The sequence below is a fragment of the Aquila chrysaetos genome, chromosome 24 (genome assembly GCF_900496995.4).
Source record: "Aquila chrysaetos chrysaetos chromosome 24, bAquChr1.4, whole genome shotgun sequence".
Lineage (NCBI taxonomy): Eukaryota > Metazoa > Chordata > Aves > Accipitriformes > Accipitridae > Aquila > Aquila chrysaetos.
The window spans coordinates 18,423,404-18,443,198 of record NC_044027.1 but is presented as its reverse complement, the minus strand read 5'-3'; the positions used below and the strand labels follow the sequence as shown (position 1 = coordinate 18,443,198).

The 19,795-nt window shown below is 46.9% G+C and overlaps 1 protein-coding gene across 10 annotated transcripts in view; it reads right to left on the bottom strand.

The window, feature by feature from the left end:
- LOC115334876 (DAB2 interacting protein) overlaps nt 1-19,795 on the bottom strand; it is a 211,742-nt gene that overhangs the window by 62,048 nt on the left and 129,899 nt on the right. The window contains exon 1 of one of the 10 annotated variants that reach the window (XM_041119743.1): nt 4,024-4,043. The exons of the other annotated variants lie outside the window; for them this stretch is intronic. The gene's annotated coding sequence lies outside the window, so the exon portion shown is untranslated. Of the gene's footprint in view, nt 1-4,023; nt 4,044-19,795 lie in introns of those variants that run through there. 10 annotated transcript variants of the gene reach the window in all.

Genomic DNA, 19,795 nt, shown 5'->3' with positions numbered 1-19,795 from the left:
AGTGGTCTCTCCATATCTCTTTTCTGACTCACAGGCATAACCCATTTCCAGGGATGACCTGTTTGTTTTTCCCTGAGCAGCGTGCGGTACAGCTCTGAGCCCAGGTCAGCCCCAGCAACCCTGCTGGGACCCTTGATCCTCTCTGGCCAGGCTGGCTCTTACTGTTCCAGACTCCCTGATCAGGAATTAAACTTTGCAGTACTGGGGTGCACTGCATTAGTTCTCCAGCTCATTTTCTAAAGTGCAAGTATCATTACTGCATACTTCATGCAATGCCAGGGGCAGCTACTTCCAGAGCTGATGTAAAAGTTGTTATTAAAACTTACAAACTGTGAAAAACTCTTTAAAAGTCCAAATCCTGGCACTGCCCTAAATTAAATTACAGCCGCAGCCTGCCAGAGGTACATGGATAAGCACAGAGCCAAGCTTGCATGCAGTCCTTATCCACAACCCACACCTGCTGCTCCCTTCTGAAAGTTTAACTAATGAACACAGTGTACAGCCCAGAGGATTTAAGATATGGAAAAGGTCAGAGGGAAGACTCAGGAGTGAAGAACAGATTGAACGGGGTTCATAAATGACAGCCCCATTTTAAATCTAAAATTAATTTTTTCAATAAATTAGGGCAAGTGAGCTTTCCTCCAACTCAGACAATGCAGCTCTCCCTGGATATAGACTGCTGGCGGGAGGAGGAGGGCACATGCACTCAGGAATCAATGCTAATACCCTAAAAAATTAATCTCTGAAAATTACTTCAATGGAATAGAAATGATTTCATATAAATCTCTGTATAGCAAGAGCTGATAAAGTATCACAGTGATACGTAGAGGAAGTACAGCCTGAAAAAAAAGGCTTTGTCTTTTTTACACAGGGTTGGTGCGGTCACTCTGCCTTTTTGTGCCTCAGTTTCCCAGCTGTGGACACAGGCTGTTTCATCAGTGAATCTGTGGAAGTTGCTGGGGTCTGTTAAGAGCTAGTTACGGTTACACAGGACTGAGGATAGGATGTCGCTTCCCAAAGATGAAAACACAGGCTCTTCTACTTTAAATGAGAGTCATGGTTTGTGATTTCAAAATGTAGTCAGGATGGCACTCTCCAGGGAAGGGAGGGACAGGCTATTATCAAAGCCACGGTAAGTGTATTGGACTCTGCATGTGTTTATGAATACGAATGTGTTTATACAGAGCCTTTTGGTACCTGCAGGACAAAGCCGGCCATGGTGGCAACAAGGTTTGCAAATCTAAATCAGACCTCAGAAGTACAAAGTCTCTCAACCTGGCTGAATAACATATTAATTAAAAGAAGACGATCAGCAGCATGTCAGCTTTGCTGCTGACCGTTCACTCAGGGAGCTGTGGACCTACAGCCTCCCCTTCGCTCCGTCTGAGCCATGTCAGCGTTGCTGCTGAGCTTCCAGGGGCTTATGTTGCTCCTGCCTTGCTGAAGGGCAGTCCTTTGTACTTGTACTCAGCCCTCCCCTTGCACGGATCCTGCGGAGGGGACTGAGGAGCTAGGCTGCCAGCCTGGAGGAGAAGGGGCTGCAGAGCCATTGCGATCAATGCGGTACAGTCCTGGGCTGTGTTCTCTGTGATACACATCGCCTCCAATCGACCCGCTGGCCTGGAGAGCAGACAGGGGTGCAGGGACCCATCTTCCCCTCAAGGGAGGAAAGTTCAACTCTAAATTTGGTCTCAGCTCTCTGTAAAGAGTTGTCTGTGATAGCGAAAGATAACAAGTTTAAAACCCCCTAACTCCCATTACTAACATACGAGCTTCAAACAGAGAGGTCAACCAACATTTGTTTTCCTAACATTTGATTACTTATTTCTCTGAGAGAGATTAAATTAGACCCAGTAAATCATTTTGACACTTTTTACCATCTTCCGGATGGGACATGAAGAGATTCCTAACGAGCTCTGTGAACAGCCCTGTCTGATACACAAAAATCTCCATCCTTGTCTACTACACAAGGGAACCAGAGGGGAACTTGACCAAAAGCTTCATACTGCAGGAAGGGAATGAAGGCAGGAACAGGGACCAGTCTGAGCCCTGATTCAGTAGTTGTACAGGAGAAACAATTTCCTTTTGTAACCAAGTTATTTTCAATCAATCTAGTTAGACAGATGCAAAGCACTGACACAGATGCACTGAAACTGGTTTGATCCTTGCCTGAACAGGATTAACTTGCCTCAGTTATTAACCAAATTAAACTCCAGCTCATCTTCATTGCAAAAATGCCTATATTTTACGCTGATAGTTGTGTTGCGCAGAATTTTTACAGAGACAGAATCTGGGAGGCTTTTCCCTTGCAGTAGGTATTTGGGGTCACCACACAGCTCCCCACAGCCTGGCTTGGCCTCAGTTAACTCCTTTGAGGTAGAAGTGTGCCTGCCTCATCTGCAATTTTACCACACTCTTAATGTGTAAACCTACCAGCCATTAGCCTGTACCGATCACAAGAAGAGTTAAAACCATTTAGACACACTACACTAAGAGCCTGAGTTGATGTAACTAGATTGAGTTTAGGTAAACATAGTTGCATGGACACATCTTTTTCTGCAGATCTAGCCTGGGTTCCACTCCTTACACACAGTCCTGACTCTTGCCTTTTCTGCTCACTGTCACTGGCTTTGCTTTGTGGTTCCCCAACTCTGAAGGGTTAAATCTGCATAGCAGAAAATAAAAATTCTTATCTTACTTGCTTCTGAGAAAATTAAAAATGTTTTGATCTGGAAAGTTAGGGATTAGATTTTGTTCTTGCATTTAATTTCTTAAAACATTGATTTCCACAAATATTCTTCTTCCTCTGCTGGAATACAAACTGTCCCTCAAGAGGGAAGAGCCAGCAACCCTCTCTGCCCCGCTCCCTATCCTCTGAACTGCCACTATGCCAGTGCCACTAAACCACTTTTTCTTACCCTGACAGATGCTAAGCTTAGGTCAAATCCCTGGGAATACATGGGGCCAGCGTATGTTCTCATTAACAAAATTGCAATCTGCTCCTGAGCTGATGAGACTGCCCTGGATTTACACCATGACAGCTAAAACCAGACTCTGTTTTGGAGGGGTGTGTGTCCATGGGCACACGTGGCTGATGGCTCTGTGAAGGGTTCTGTGCCTTCTCTGATGAGAAGTTAAGATGAGGCAAAGAGGCAGATTATGATGGGCCATACCCCAACCAGGGTAACATCTCTGGCATGCTGGGCAAGTTTAATCAGCTCCGGCTTGCGAAGGTGCCCGACTCCCATCGGCTGGCTGTTAGCGGAGCGATTTACTCCGGCAACGCAAGCTGTAAATCAGTAAATCAGAACCTACTCCACTTGGGGAGGCGGCTGACAGATCTGTAGGTTTAAGTGACTATAAAGATAATCCTACTTCACTGAGCACGGCCACGCTGGCCCAGGGAGCTGAGCTGCCCATGGCCGAGGCCGCCCCGGCGCGTGTGCTGCCGGCAGCTCCCTTCGCCCAGCACTGACCCGCCGGGCCACCGCCGCCAGACAGGGCATGCCTGCAACAGATCCCGGAAAGCTTCTCCACAGTGGACAGCTAGGGACTGAACAATGCTAGGGCAGGGTTAAGCCAGAATGGCCCGAAGCATGAGGCTGAACTCTGGGGTCCAGCTCTGCAAATTCCCTCCCAACATCCACTGCCCTCACTCTGCCCTGTTCCCAGCCCCCTGCCACCTCCTCTCCTCATTCCCTACGCCTCTTTTCCTGCCCAAGACTCAATCAGATGGGAACACAGGTAGAGGGCTTAAAAGAAAAACAAGCAACGAGGAACCCAGCACTGCCCAAGAAGAAGGTGGGTCCTGCAGCATCCCCAGCGTGGGGAAGGGCAGAGAGGCAGACAGGCAGCAGGCTCCCAGCGGGTACCGGAGCCTGCCCTCAACTCCCAGATGCTGTGGCCAGCACCGGAGCAAGGAAGCCAGAGAGGAGAATAGCGGGTGGTACGCCTGGGTGGGCACCGAGTGGGCAATGCCCCGGGAACCTCCCAGCCCTGTGCCAGCCGATGAGCGTGACTCACCTCCCTCCGGGCAGGAGCCAGCTGGCCGGCTGTGCCGCCTCTTCTCCCTGCCAGCCTCGCAAGCGAGAGGCTGGATGTCTTTATATACCCTTTCAGTGGATCAAAAACGAAAGCAGCAGGTTAGTTCCCAAATGAACAACAGCACTGTAAACACCGTGAAGCAAAGTCCAGCCCAGCTCAACCAGTCCCAACTGCTTTCCACTTGCCATCAAAAACAAGAGCTGTAAGCCACTGCAGTCACCAGTCCTGCACAAGCAGCACTAAAACCTAAAATGGCTTCATAAAACAGCTGGAGCCATTTAAAAAGTATATGCTGCGTGGCCCTAGATCGTACTGTCCCTCCTTTCCAGGGCAGGACTGACCCCCAGCCATCTCCAGCCGTCTCTGTTACAGGGCTGGAGGCAGAGCGGGATTCATCCGGGGGACACACAGGCACCGCCGAACGCTGGTGATTCAGCTGAAGCTCCCAAACCAGCTCAGGTGAAAAGGGAACTCTTTTCAGCAAGAGCTGTGCCACCTCCCCAGCCAGGAGCCCAGCCAGGAGCCCAGCCACCGCTGCCCGGACGGGTGTCCCCTGGGTGTCCCCTGCCCAGGCTGCCAGCCAGGGTGGCAGAGGCCACATGGGGCTGCAAGGGGGAATGCCCTTGGGGGACCTCATACAGTGACACTTCTCCAGTGCTCCTTGAAAGCAGCAGCTGGCCATCTCAGTCCATACTGGCTTCAAATTGTGAGGCAAAAAGCTCCTTTTCCTCTTATCATCCCCCTAGTATCACTCCTCTCTGCCTGTGCTGTATTTGTAACTCCCTGACTTCATCTTCCAGACCAGTACAATTGCTGCTAGCTTCCAAGCCCCAGACACATACACACACACTCGGGAATGGTCTCGCTGGAGGTGATCACGTGGAGCGTGATTCACTCCAGGCCCTGGCTGGAAGGCTGTGCACATGCCTGCGGTGTCAGGGCTGTCTTTCCATTAGGAAATCACCAGCTTGTCAACAGGAATTACACAAAGGGACCCTGGCTGTTGATGAGTAACCGAGCACATTCTGTGACTAAGTCACTCCATAACCTCCAGTCATATCTCATTTACAGAGCACGAGCACGACAATTCAAATTGCTGGGCGCATTCAGCATCAAAGGCGTGGGACAGGGACAGTACTGATACAATGCAGACTTCTGAGAAATTAAAACAATTGCCAAGTGAGAAAAACGTTCCGTGATTTCTTCAGTTCTTCTTTGGACACCTGGGAAAAGCACAACTGATGAGGATCTGGGTGGCTGATTATGGGACGTAATGCAAGGATAATACAAGCCAATCTTCCCCTGATGCAGAGGGATGGGTTAAATGCTCTGTGCTCTCCAACCTACATGCTTCTGCAAAAACCAGCTGCACCAGCAGCTGTCGTGCAGCACATAGACAACTTCGGAAAAGCTGCCAAGCACCTTCTCTCTGAAGTGCCCACAACGCACACATCCATGTTTACAAATGATGGGATAATAACTTAGATTTTTTGTTTAAGGGTTTTTCTAGTTTAGTTTTGTTTTTTTATAAAGAGATTAGAGCTGGTGGAAAGTGTTAGCCCAGTCCCTGGGCAACAGACAGTTTTAGTTCGGGCTGGCAGCAGCAACACATGCTTCCCACAATGGTTCACTGGCAGCAGGCTTCAGCCCTGCGCTGATGGGTTCACCTCTAGGAGGGAGAGCCGAGGCCCGGCCCTGCTCTCGTGTCTGCCCGCCCCGACCTGGCTGACCCCAAGGGATGACGGTGCCAGGGCAAACATCGATCTTTTGGTCCCAGCCAGAAACACTGGTCACTAGCTCAGGGTTACATTTGAGCCCTCCCAGGTGAAAAAGGGCGCAGCCTTTTGAGCAGTCCAGTCCCTTGGACAAAGCACATTTTCCTAAGCAGACACATTCCTGCCGATGTTGAATTAATGACACTCTTTAGCAAAGCTGCTTGGAAAGATGAATCATTTTACTCCCCTTCTGTTTTTATTTTAATAACGACCAATGTAATTGTCTTGACAAAAGGAAAACAGCTGGAAAGAAGCTCGGGGAGGAAACCCAAACGCTTGTTCCAATGCCCGCCTGTGACCTAACGTCAGACAGTGCCTAACCCAGATCATCTTCCTGCTCAGAGAGAAAGCACCAAGGATGCAGCAAAGGACGAAATGTTAAATCTAAGTCTGAACGCTGTTGTTTGGAAGAAGGCAAGAACCACCCCCCCCCGCCCCGCATTAGGCTGATGTGCAATTTCTGAGTATAGTCTTGGCCTACCTTTGATATGTGGCTTCCCTTACGCTATCCCTTATAAACTTTATTACCTTATACACTTTAAGAAACAAAAATGCTTTTAAATGCCTTTGCCTGTAGAAGTGTGAAAGCAGCTTCTTCGTAAATCCAGTAAGATCCCAAGTGGAGCCAGAAAGCCACTTGAGCTGTGCTCCATAAAGACTTCCACAATGTAAATTAATAAGTCTCTCTGAGGATTGGGAAGTGTGCCACATGCAGCATTTCTGAGTCCATAGCCCTTTTATCTAAGTTGTTTTTTTCCTTTATCCTTGTCTCACTCCATGACAGTTTTGAGATTTTTGGCATCATAACTGCAGCCTGGCTTGTCAAGCTAAACATCAACAGAGACTTTATATGTACGTGAGAAATGAGAATAGAGACAAAAATAGTTATTAACTCTGCTTTTAGAATACTAAACAAGCAAAATGGCTGTGTTCCAGTAAAGGAAGGGGTTTGAACCATTTCTGATCCACATCTGTTTAACACTGTCCAGTATTGCTGGCGTCAGTGGAGTTACTCCTCAGGGCTGGACAGGAGGGCTTTCCTCCTCTGCACAGTTCTCTTACTCCAACAACACTGTATGTGGGCTGTGACCACTTTAGCAGGTAGCACGGTACAATAGGAGCAAATTTTAAGTAGGAAGAGTTGGTGCTGAGGACTGATGCCCTGTCTGTACCCCGGGGAGGGGAGGTGGCTGGAGCAGTGTCGCGCTGCTCCTGCAGCACACCCGCGGGTTCAGCTCCTGCCGAAAGCATTCCCGGCGCTGAGACGGCTGCGTGGTGCAGACCCAAGCACACTAAGTGGGGACAACTGGGAGAGTCACCTGAGAAGCACGTGCCGGATCCACCCTGAGACACTGACGTGGACCCTCTCAGAGACCTCAGCCTTCCAACTGCAAGTGGGAGCAACGTCCATCCCTTTGCATTCACAGGGCTGGAGAGCCATGCGGAGACTCTCATGCTTCCAGCACAATGACGCTGCCTTGCTCTAAATCACATCCAGACAAACTGTTTCTCGGAGACCATCCCAGCTTGCTGCAAACACTAAAACAAGTTTGGAAACATTGGGAACACTGGACTCCATTAAAAAGAAGCGATCCATGCCAAGGCTGAGAGAACAAGAATGTGACCTAGCGGGACTGTCTTGGCTTGCAAATGGCTCATGGACAAAGCTCTCTCTTTCTCCCTTGCTTTTCACTATTGCCAAGCAGTGCCTTGCTCCCTTTATTCTGGCAAGTGTCTTAGGTAAAATATACAAGAATTTATCTCCGTGCCAGTGACTTTTAGAGGAGAAAATGGAAAACGGCGCTGGGTGACAAGCTGGAGTTCAGCAAGGTGCCCGAGAAAATCCTGCATACATGCAGAGCAGAGAATGGACCAAAACACTGCAAAACTACTACGGTGCAGCAGAACACCTGGGCCCATTACTGCAGAATGCTGTAATACTTGTGCCACACTTTTTGAAGAAATTTTAATTATAAATAGGAATAATAGGCATGGCCCAGATACTCACCCACTGCACGGTATTTTCCCCACACTTTGAAATAAACCTACTAAAATCAGAGACGTTCAATGCCCATTGTAAGAACGCTAAAAACTCCAGCTTGCTTTGGCAATTACTATAAAATACTTTCAGGCAGTTTTTAAAGGCATTAGTAAGATAAAATGAAGAAAAGAAATACTGCTTTTAAAAGGTATGTTAAACATTTGCCTTATCATCCAGCCACTTTATTTTAATGAGGTTTGTTTTACTTCTTCTGGTATTTGCTTTGTCACACAGTGTAAGTCTCCAAGTACTTCTGTGTAAGATAAATGATTTTGCTTGAGCAGGTTCGGGCTGAGAGTGCAGCGGGAGGACGCTGGTGGACACCAACCAGGCAGGGCACGCTGGTGAATGCAGTTGCCACTCATGCCCTGTATCACTGTGGGCAAGCAAAGCCTCTGCATTCATCACACAAAAGCTTTGAGTCCTGTGGATCAGACGTGTTAGGAGAGCCACATGCCGCTCCCACAAGTGGGAACACAGCTACAGGATTTTTATTTATGGTGATATTAAATATGCAACAATCATTTCCCAACATCAGAGTAATAAACATCACTGCTCCATCTGATCTGAAATCAGCAAGCATGCTTCTCACATTCACAGACAGAGACAAAATGCTAAATTATTTATGCTTTGAATATGAACAAATATAGAGAAATAACTTAATTTCGTACAATGCAGCAAAGCAGATTCAGGGCAGATTATTGTACATCCTTCAATCAAAACATACTCTGTCATTACTCTAAACTATTGTTTCTCCTCGAAAAAGTGGTTAAAGAATTCTAATTAAGGGATCAGCAGAATCACTTCTGACAAGTTTTTTTAGATCTGACTACACATGTAAAACCATCACCCCTCTAAATCCTTGAGCATTTATTGGGATACAGCACCAGCACTGCGCAGAGCACGCCAACTGCAGCAATCAAATTAGGAAAGTAGTGGTTGAATGACTTTCCAGGACATGAGCAGATTCAATTGGTTGGTAGAAGCAAACATATTCCCAACTATGTTCTATAAAACTCCTTCTAAAACAAAACAATTCTATCGCGGTCACCAAATACCAAAGCAGCAGAGGAAAAAAAGAAATCGAGCCATTCTGCCTCATATTTCCACTTCTCCTTATCACTAATTGTACCGTAATAGACTTTTCAAAGCCAGTGTCTGTCCATCTCAGCAAAGTGATGTATACTACTGGCCTGTTCATTGCAGCGTGGAAATAACCCTGCACATGTCAGTCAGAAGTCACAAAGTTGTCACACGGGTACAAAATGCCATGTCCACACCGTGGCTGTCTTCTCCTGTGTACAGGTACGAGCAGCAGGACCTGCCCAGACCCCACAAACAGGCTGTTGGCTCAGCCAGTGTAATCACACCCCCAGGTGAGGACAGGCATTTCTGAGCACTGCCACTCAGTGCAACACATGGGCAGGGAAGCCCCAAGAGCCCCAAGCCCCTACTCCTGGCACGGGGCTCCAGCCCCGCGGGGTTTCGGCGGTGCCAGGCAGCCCTGGTAGCACAGGGTGCCATGCTTTCACACCAGACAGTCCTGCTTCAAACCACATTGTCTTCTGGTCTAGGCAAGTCATTGCAAGGACAACCAAAAATTTTAAATCCAGTGTTTTCATCGTACCTGCACAGGTTTCTTTATGTTTTATTCAACATTTCCCTGCCCATATAGAAGGCTGTAAATACCAGCACGTTAATGAACTCGTATTATAATCATTATAGCTATTAACCAAAGAGGGCTGTGAAGTTTCAGGGCTGTTGTGCAAACCCGAACTCCGGGGAGCTACAGAACCAGCCATGGTCTCATCCTCATTCCCAGCCCCTGCTGTCTGAAGCAGAGGAAAAGTTCTCTGAACTTGGGGTCCTGTAGGGCTGCGCTGTGCCTCAGCCCTGCCACTGACGGATTTTAAACATCCCAGAAAGCTCAGTCATTAAATGAATGAATGAAAGATACTCCACAGCTGCACAGAAACCTTCCTACTTCCCATATAAATGCAGAATCATTATTACACCTTCCACGCTGTCCTGAGACCTACAGCCTATACTAACCAAGTGTTTGCCATGCCCCACTGACGTTTCAAGCTTGGCAGGAACAAAAATCCACAGGGAAAGCGGTGCAACTGCAGGAGAAATGACAGGAATTCTGGGACAGGAATGCCTTTGGAGACCGATTTTTCAGCAGCCACATCAAGCCCTCTACTACCCACGTGTGTGTGCATGTGATAGGGAAGGGGATGAAAGAGGGGATGAGAGCTGTCCTTCAATTTCTCAACAGTTTCTTAACTTAAATCCTTCATTCTGACCATAAGTACTAAATCAGGCTCAAGGAAGGAAAAACTTAATTAATCAGAGGTAGCTAAGTTCGAAGTGCGCCTGGGGTCAGCTTTATTACTATCCTTCACTTTGGAGGTACAGGGTTTATGGATAATCCCTGTCTGCTGCAGAATGACAACTATGTGGTGCCTAGTATTTTCTGGCAGTAACTAAATTTGAAGGGCTCCTTTCTTTCCACTCATCTTTTTAAAGCTTAATATTGTCACGGAAATATAACTGAGGGCCATATATAGCACGAGGGTTTAAAATACCATGCACAGTCTAGTGACACCATGTACAAGCTCCATATCGTAGCTTGCAGATTCCTCTAACTAAGGCTTTTGAACGTGTGGTTTATGCCGATCCCAGTGAAACTGAGAATTACTGGAGATGAGCAAGGGCTGCACGGTACCCCGCTGAGGTAAGAGGCCAAGGAAGCCCACTATGATCTGCTTATTCAATATATCCATATTCACAAATCTACTGTTCAATCCAGGGAACTGAATCATCATAACAAACACTTTATTATCTCTGCAGACAGAATCACTCAAGAATTTAACCAATACCAACAGCCATCAATTATCTGATTAAATACCAGCAATAATAATGCCACTGAAAGCAGAACCAGGTCTTTGTGGACTACCTGCCTTGGCAGACACACCCTGCAAAGCTGACCAGATGCTTTGTTCCAGCCTACAGACTCACATATTTTGATCCCTTCTACCTGAGCTGACACGTGTTGCCTGACAACAGCGCTGATGACCAGCAGCTAGACATTTTTCTCGGGTACAGATGAGATAGCCGCAGTTTCTGTGTTCAGAGAAGGGTGCACAGGGGGTTTCTGTGCCCAGCAGCATGTTTCCCCCCAGGCTCGGGGAAGGAGGGCTCTCCCACAACACGGTAGTTACTTCTTCAGTCCTGGAGATGTTTGGCTATGGATCATCCACTCAGATCTGCAGAGTGTTTTGACTGGGCTGAAAGCTGGGTGTAGCAGCCAAGCTGGGAAAGTGCCCACCTCTGCCCCATGGGGTTGACCTGAGTCTCGATTCAGAGAGGGGTGGAGGGATATGTCACCTGCTGGGTCATATTCGGCATGACGCTGGAGCGTTGTGACACTCAGCTTGTTCAGTCTGCAAGAAGAGACTGAGGGTCAGGAGGACTACATGTACTTCAGAGTAAGTACATGAGAAAGACAAGAACTATTCAAGCTACACGGCAGCACTGGTGAAACAAGTGGCTAAAAACTGGCTGTGAATAGATTCAGACTTGAAAATCAGAAGAGGGCTTTTAACCATGAGAGAAGTGAAATTTGAGATTAGCCTTCCAGAAGGAGGGAGAATGGGGGCAAAAACCTCAATGATGTTAAGATGGAGAAAATATGTTTATGAAGGATCTTCTAAAACATGGTCATCAGTAACAGAACAAGTCTGGATCTGCTGAACAAAGAGGTCCCTTCTGGTCATATGGAAAATGGCCCGGCTGGTCTAACGATTTCCTAGGAGAGTCTCTTTGGCACGTACAGAGATGTATAGCCAGTTCTTGGATATCCTTCCTGGAGGTCTGGTGAAGAAGGACAAGTTGAGACAGAGGTATCCTGCATAATAGCTGCTCCCAAGTACCGCGGCAGCCCTTGCATGAGGAGTGCAAATTAGGACAATCAGGGAGGCTGCGGTCATTTAGTCTGAGGCTCAGTTAGCTCCCGTCTGTCCCGCAGAGTCAGACAGGAACATACATATTGGACAAAAAGAAGAGCCACATTCCTGTCAGCCCCACAGCTGTCCGCTGACCTTGCTTGGCATCTGACTCCATGATGCAGAACGGCTGAATGGAAGGAGCTGGCTGGTCCCTGGCCAAGAACGGGCAGGTGCACAGGGCTCCCCAAGGGCTCCCCACAGCACCCTGCGGTGGGATCCGTGCCAGAGACCCGTCACCAGCATCTTCCAGGGAAACATTTGTTGGACCCGGGATGGTGAGTTCTACCCCATGCCTAAATAGTAAAGCCAGCATTTAGTTCCTTCATCTCCACACGAAGTATCTCATTTCAATTTAATTTCACAGTTGTAATGGATTTTTCAAAAATATTCAAGAACATATTTACTTTCCAACATCTTATTTCCTTTCACATTTGAAAAAACTTTCTATCTAATCCCCCAAGTCATCCTACAGTCTGAATAATTTCAGGTTTTTAATCAATAGCTGTCAGACTTGTCAAATTACTTTAGGGACCACAAAGCAATTTTTAAACATTCATAAACCCTCGTAGAACAGTTAAGTGCACTGAATTTTAAAAGAAAGAGGAACTGAATAACACTGATCAAATAGGATTATATTCTGGCAAATTATAAATTAGTTTTTTATGAATCATCTCACAGCTACTTATCTAGTGTCAGGCTTCTACTGCTCTAGGAAGGAGAAGTGACTGTTCACCTCTAGAGAAAGAAGCCTTTTCTCTTTTGCGTCCGACCTTCCTAAGCAGGAACAGGGTGCAATGCTTTTTTCTGTTGTCCTTGTATAAGCAACATGTTATCTAGCTAGCTACCTTGGGATTCTCTCCGTCATCCTGTTGCCTGGGCCAGAGATGGCCAAGCTGCGGCTCCAAAATTGTACAAATGCATCTTGGCTCCTGGCATCATTCCCAACCCAGTCTTTGCTTCCCAGCTTCCCATGCTTCTGGCATGTGAATCTGTCTGACATGTCAGTCTAGAAATGAGGGTTGCCAAAAGTTCTCAATTTATTGGACATCTGTACCCAAACCACAGCTTGAACCCTTTATGGGGATGATTTTCCACACTGCACTAAGTCAAACTATTGGGATGAATGTAGGAGCCTGTGCTGCTGTAGCCTGTTCTTTGCTTGTTCTAGGAATAAAGAGAGATCAAGAACACCTGAAGAAGTCAAACATGTTTATCCAGAAATGACTTTATACACAACAGTCCTACTTCATCATCACAGCGTCTTTCTTAAATTTGAGGGATGTGGCCTGCATAGGGGAAAAAAGGGAGCTTCATAGCTACACCAAGAATGTTGGAAGTCATCCAGGAAAAAGTACATCTCAGATCAAAGACGGGATGAAGGATGATCAGAAGAAAGGAACGTTTCAGCTGGCCACATGCAGACTAACAAGTCCTAACCCTCCGCCCTCCTCCTTCCAGCTGAACTTACTCTTCCACTGCCTCAGAACCGCCCCAACATACCTGTGCTTCTCCTGCTCCCGTGTGAGATTGCCTCCGTCTGTCTCCTCTCCTCCTTCCATTTTAACTAGAAGAGCTGGGCACCAGCACAGAGCCCACGCGGAGCCTCAGAGGCCATGAAGCCACACTGAAGAAGGAGCTGAACCCTGCCTGTGGCACTGGATGCACCATGGCACCAGGAAAATCCCCGTTCCTTGGCTACTGAAGACAGGACGGGGCAGGATAGTGTATTTTCCTGAGGAAGAGCTGCCGACAGGAGGGATTACTGCTCAGGTAGGGGTGTGGGGGGATGCAGGGATGCTGGGGACACACACTCTGCTGTGGCTTCACATCCAGTTCAGACACAGCCATGAACCAGGGCACAGGCCTCCAAAGTCCTTCTTTGGAATGATTTACCGTATCCTCTGCCTCGTTTCAGTATTGCTGGTCTCCTTGCCCTTTCCCGGAGCTCTGGCACACACGGATTTGTGGATGCAGTCAGCACTGTTAGTTCTGCAAGTTAGGCTTCCTATCCTGCAGACCGCTGCTTAGTGAGGTTTCAAATACATTCCCCAACTATCTGCATCTGCTGCAGATGTCCTTTGCCAAAGATGTGCAATTTTATCTGTAAAGCCTCTAAATACCAAACAATGACTGCTTTTAACCTTTACACTGGTTTCTGGTTTCCCAAAGGACTCTTGCTGTTGCCATCTTAATCAGCGGAGTACTGACAGCAACAGGAGAGACCCATCCTACACAGTCATGTTGCTGTACGCTGACAGCCCACAGTTGCCGTACGCTTGCCCAGGCTCAAATGCCCCAAAGCAGGATATCCAGCAAACACAGATTTTGATATCCAGCTGACCTAGTTTTGACAATGGTTCGATGTCTAAACTATCGCTCTGGAAGCTGAACCTGTCCCGGCTTTGGGAAGCCTTGTTCCTAGAGCCCAGGTGGCCAACATCTGCCCCAACTGCTTTCCCAGCCTTCAGCTGGGGTCTGGAAATAATTAACACAAACAGCTCAGAGCAGGAGATGGGAAAGGAGAGTGTATGAACTGCTAGCTAGTCCAATTCAGAAGGAAATGTGGGATTGTCTGACTGACTCACAGAGTTGCTTTTTTTTGTAGTTCAAACTGAAGATGCAAAAATATTTCTCAATGAGAACATTTCAGCAAGTTCAGATGTTTTTAAGGCTTACTTTGCTTTCTTAGTGAGGTGCTTAGTAGGTTTCTCAAGCAAGACATCACAGACATCAAAAGTTGATTATTCTTATTCAGCTTTCCCTGTATTTAGCTTATTGCTAACTCTTTGCCCAGTGAACTAGAAAACAAAACACACTCAAGCACACCATGCTAACGTACAGAAGCTCATACAAACACATGCGCAATTACATGTATTGTATGTTCTAGGCCAGAACAATATAGTCTCAAGATCTAAATAAACAGTGAAGAACATAACAGGACACTAGGCAGATCAGTTCAGCATAAATGATGGAGCTAACTTTTCCTTTCAACTTAAATGATTAACCCCCTGAATTACACTTGATAAGGATTCAAACATTTCATTACTTTGTGTTAGTAATAATAATAAAATTGAAGTGCTTTTTTTGTCATGAGATACTCTGCCCAGGGATTTGTTAAAGAACATTTAATTACAGGGCTACTTCATTAAATGTAAAAATTAAACTAAAGACAAGAGGCTGTGATTTTGGAAAAAAAAAAGTAACAGTGAAAAAGAGGCATTTACAGGGCATAAAAGGAGGTAGAGAACACACCCTAAAAGAAGCACTGAAGAGCAATTTCTCCTCATATTCAGAGAAAGAAACCCGCCCGGGACCCCCCCGGCACGGTCCCAGCACACGTGGCGCGGGCAGGACTGCCCAGCCAGCCCAGGACCTGCATGGAGCTGGGAAGGACCGTCCAGCACCCATGGGCACCCTGTGGGCGGACGGGCCATCGCGGCCACGGCCCCTCCGCTCCCAGCTCACCCTCGCACGGCCATCCCGAGGCCACGCTGGTGCCCACGTGCCGTGCCGTGCCGTGCCGTGCCCTGCCGCAGCTCCTGTACCTGCCAGCCCCCGTCAGGCAGCTCAGCCCTCTCCTCCCTGTGACTACAACCAAAGTGACATTTAAAAGCTCAGACTTCAAGGAGCTGGGGGTATCTCAGGAAAAGCTGGGCCCAGCTCAGCAGGTCTGAATAAACCAGTGTTACTTTTGTTTGAAATGACCAAAAGTCTTTCACCGTTTTGCATTTTTCTTTCACCTTTCACCTCTGGAGACTTTCCCACACAAACAGCTGTCTTCCAGGTATGGATTTGCTCAGCACAAAGCAGCAACAGGCTGGGACTGCTATGTGCGCTTGGCTGTAATGCAAAGAATTAATTAATAAATAACATTAGTTACCACAGAGGCACTGCCAACGTGAAAAGTACCCAACTTAAAAATCATGAGACGGAGTAGTTTGAGTTCAGGCAGCTGCCGGCGTTGGGTTGTGCTTTTTTCCTCCAGTAAGAGATACACGGACTGGTCGTACTGACAAAACCGGAGAGAAGCTGACCAAACAAAATACTATCAAGCAGACTAGGGGCAAAAAGCTCATCAAATGGAGTAAGAAAGCTGAAACAACTACTTTGAACATGCATTTTAAGGTGACTATAGTGTCCTCAACCTCTTTCACAATCAGCTGGGTGTATTTCCTTCCCTAGAAGGGAAAACTTGAGGCAGCACTGAGGCAGGAGCTGCTCACCCCCCAACCTGGGTGTCCCGGCTCTCCCCACCGCTCCCTGGGTCTGCCCTACAGAACACTCGCTGCAGGCAGAGGAAGGGTCTGGAGAGAGCTCGAGTGTTTGTTTTTCAACAGTTTGTGCTTATCTGTATTTGTGGAAGCATTTCAGAAAGTCCGTCGGTGCCTCAGGGAGCTGTTTTGTGGTCTGAACAGAGTGGGAGCTGGGAATAACTCAGGAACCAGCCAGAGTGGTTCAGCTCCTACACACGGAGGAGTGGGAGCAGATCAGATCCTACCTCACTTCAGTCCTGAGGCGGGTGGGAGGGAGAGGAAAAATATCAAAAGAGAAAAGCTTAGATCTATATGAATGCACTGGGTTTCTCTTAACCCAGGCTGTACTTTTTCTTTCCAGAATGTCTCCCTCACATGCACCAATGCATTTTTTTTTTCTTTTAAAATAGTTGGTGCTGCTTCCACACTGTGTTTGCGTTACTTCCAAAAGCGATAGTTTTTCTAATATGAAAAATAAAATCCATCCTGAATGAATGTTAACATTAATAATGGCCCCAAAATAATTTACTGTCATGCTGGCATAGTGTTATTGCTAAATATACCCAACAGCCATTTAATCTCTACCTGCCAGCTCAAGCCACCTCACAAAGCCCAGCTGTGGGACTGGGACTAAATGGACTCCCCACCCAGCTGGGCTTCTGCGAACTCTGGTGTTAATGGACAGAAACACCCTCTGCTTTCAAATCCGTAAGTGCTTTTCACAGCTGAGTTACTCCAGTCACCATCACGCAGGCTTACAGCTGTATCAGTAAATAAGACAGAAAAAACAGCCGTCTGCCTCCTAAAAGTTATATGCTTGTCATCGTCTTTAAAAGGATGCTCTGAATAGAGATCAACATACAAAGAGCATGAATACATAAAAATCGAGACACACTTTTTTAAACTCCACTGAAATGCTCAATGCTACAGGAAGCTTTCTGGGTGGAAAAGTGGAGAAAATGCCATATAAAGTGTTAAAATATGTGGACGGTCCTCCTGCTGAGGACCGTGTTCTGGTGCAGCACTGCCCAGAAATGTGAACGGTACTGGGACAGGTCTTGGAAGTCCAAGACCACACGAGTTATCCTGTATTACAGTTCATTCCTCTCATTAAAATAATAAATCTGGTTTAGGAACACAGTTCCATATAAATACCACGAGATCTGGCCTTAATACACTCAGCTTTATAATTAACACCAACTTTAGTGTCTATGAAGGCTAAGAGGTCTCTGGGGTTCTTGATCAGGGAATAAGTCTATTTAAGGCCTAGATTTGTGAGGTATGACAGCCATGTATTTAGCAGGGTCACAGGGCTCCAGCAGTTTGGTTCGGCAGTACTTTAAGGGGATCTTCTTGCAGCGCAGAGGGCGTGCACGAGCCCTGTCTCTCAGGTGATCAGTGAGGCTGCCAGGGCAGGGTAGAGACTGGAGCATCATTCCTAACCAGCTCTTGACTAAGCAGGAGGAAGAAGCAGAGATGGAAAATACCCTGAGGTTGTAAGATAGTATTTAAAAAAAGAAGTTCCATTGAGAAACTGCTGCTGGGATTTGATTTGCTGCCATTCCCATTGGCATTTCTGGGAAATTTCCTCTTTATAAATAAAACCTATTTTAAAGTAAAATGTCTTGCTTCTAGGTTTTCTGGTGCAACCTGGTGAAGAACACTGCATAATATCTTTGTAGAAAATAAAGCTCAATTATCTAATAGGCCTCAGATCTGCGTTGCAATCATAGCAATGGAGATTGGTGCCCCAAGCAACAGGAACTGTACAAATATATAAAATGAACAAAGCCACAGAGACTCACTGTTTCAAACATAAACCGCTACAGTCATCCAGTCACTCAACTTTTGCCATCTGTGAAATGGGAATATAGTCTATAGCTGCTACCTTGAAGAGCTGTTAGGAGGACTTACACAACAATAATTAGAAATTATTATATATGTGTTAGACATTACTTTTCCAGGAGCATTTTCCTGTAAGCCGCTGGGAGGCCTGACTCACTTCATGGCCTTTGGCAAGATGCTTATCTTCTCTGTCCTTCCATTTATGTTTCTAGCCCAGTATCCCACAACAAGCTTCTAGTCTATCTAATATGGTATCCAGCCTCCAGCAGTAGCTAATAGCTGATGTTTCAAAGGAAGGCAATCTTGTTAACAGAGGGAAAATATAGTTCCTGACCCTTGAAGGCAGGCAGGCAGAGCCCTGAAACTTTTGATTTATTCTTCCTGCTGATGTTGGTTGCTTAGCTACAAATATTCTCAATGCTCATAAAAGGCTCTCTCCCTTACTCCTCCTCACCACTATGTTTTAAGTCCAGCCACAGTTTATTTTTCTTGAAACCTAGGTGATGAAATTTCATGTTGATGTTACATCTAAGATGTATAATGCCCTGCTCCCTCTCCAGCGCCTGGGTAATTGCCATTAGCAGTAACAGGAGCAGAGGGGGCTCCATTCCATGCAGAGGAGACAAGTCACCCTCTAACACCGAAGATGGGCAACAGCACCCAGCTCTGATACAAGAGCACTCTTAAAAAAGAAAACGGAAAGGAAAAAAAAAAAGTAAGAACCAAGCCTGATGAACCAAACTGAACCTGCAGCTAAACCAGACCCGCTGGCAGCTTGTTCCATGGAACCATCAAGCATTCGAGGCAGTGCCTCAAAATCCGACGGGTCTCTGACGCAGTGCTCGGCATCTGCTGACAGGTGATGTGTGTAGCCGGAGGGTCTCAGGGTACAGCACTCGTGAGCAAATTAGGCTGGATGGGCTCAGCTGATACAAGTCTGCCATAACAAGGGGCAAAACATCCCAAACACACGACAACGTGCCCTGCAGATCTCCCTCTCCCCAGCCTCTTTGCATGTGTCCCAGACTGCCTGCAGAGCACGGCAGCAGCCTTACACCTCTACTGCTCCCTCCTCTGCGGGGTTTCTCGTGGGGTTGTTGTAATGTACAAGCATTCACTAAACCTGGGGTCCAGGCACCATCTCCATCTCCCACCCCTGCACTGCATTTATGCAAGGGACAGGAAGAGGCCGTCAACAGGTGACATGAGTCAATAGGAAACAGTGGTCTAGTCTCAGTCAGGGATAAATAAAATTACTGCAAAAACAATAACCTCGCACAGCTACCCGTAGGAAAACAAAGAAAGCGAGTCTGGGTAGGAACACTGGGACAATTGCTAGCACCAGCTGTGGGGACAGGGCAGGCAACTGAATTCAAAGGTGGGTTCTTTCCTGTCTGCTGAAATTAGAGAACAATGAGCAAAACCTCTCTGGTAGGAAAGGGAAGCAGCTTAGCAGGAACATGCGGCCCCGGCGCTCGACTCCAAAGCTCTGCCGTGCTCAGGAGCAGCACAAGGGGTCTGGGGGGCTGCCGGCTGGAATGGTCGGCTCTCCCATGCGACGAGTCACTCGGACAAAACACCCACCTGCTGCTCTGGCTTCTCCTTATTGACTAGGAAGACGTATGCGGCTGTGGGTTCATGTTTGAAAAATGCTTTCCAATCTCTCACTAAACACTGCTAGCAGAGATGTCAGAATTATATCAAGTGTTAATAAGGTTTTTATGCTTCTGCTACATAATGACTCTCTACTTTGTATTTTAGAAGTCACGCATATACATCCAGCTGTCTTTGTATACATACAGACAAGTGAACACAGTTTCCTACAGA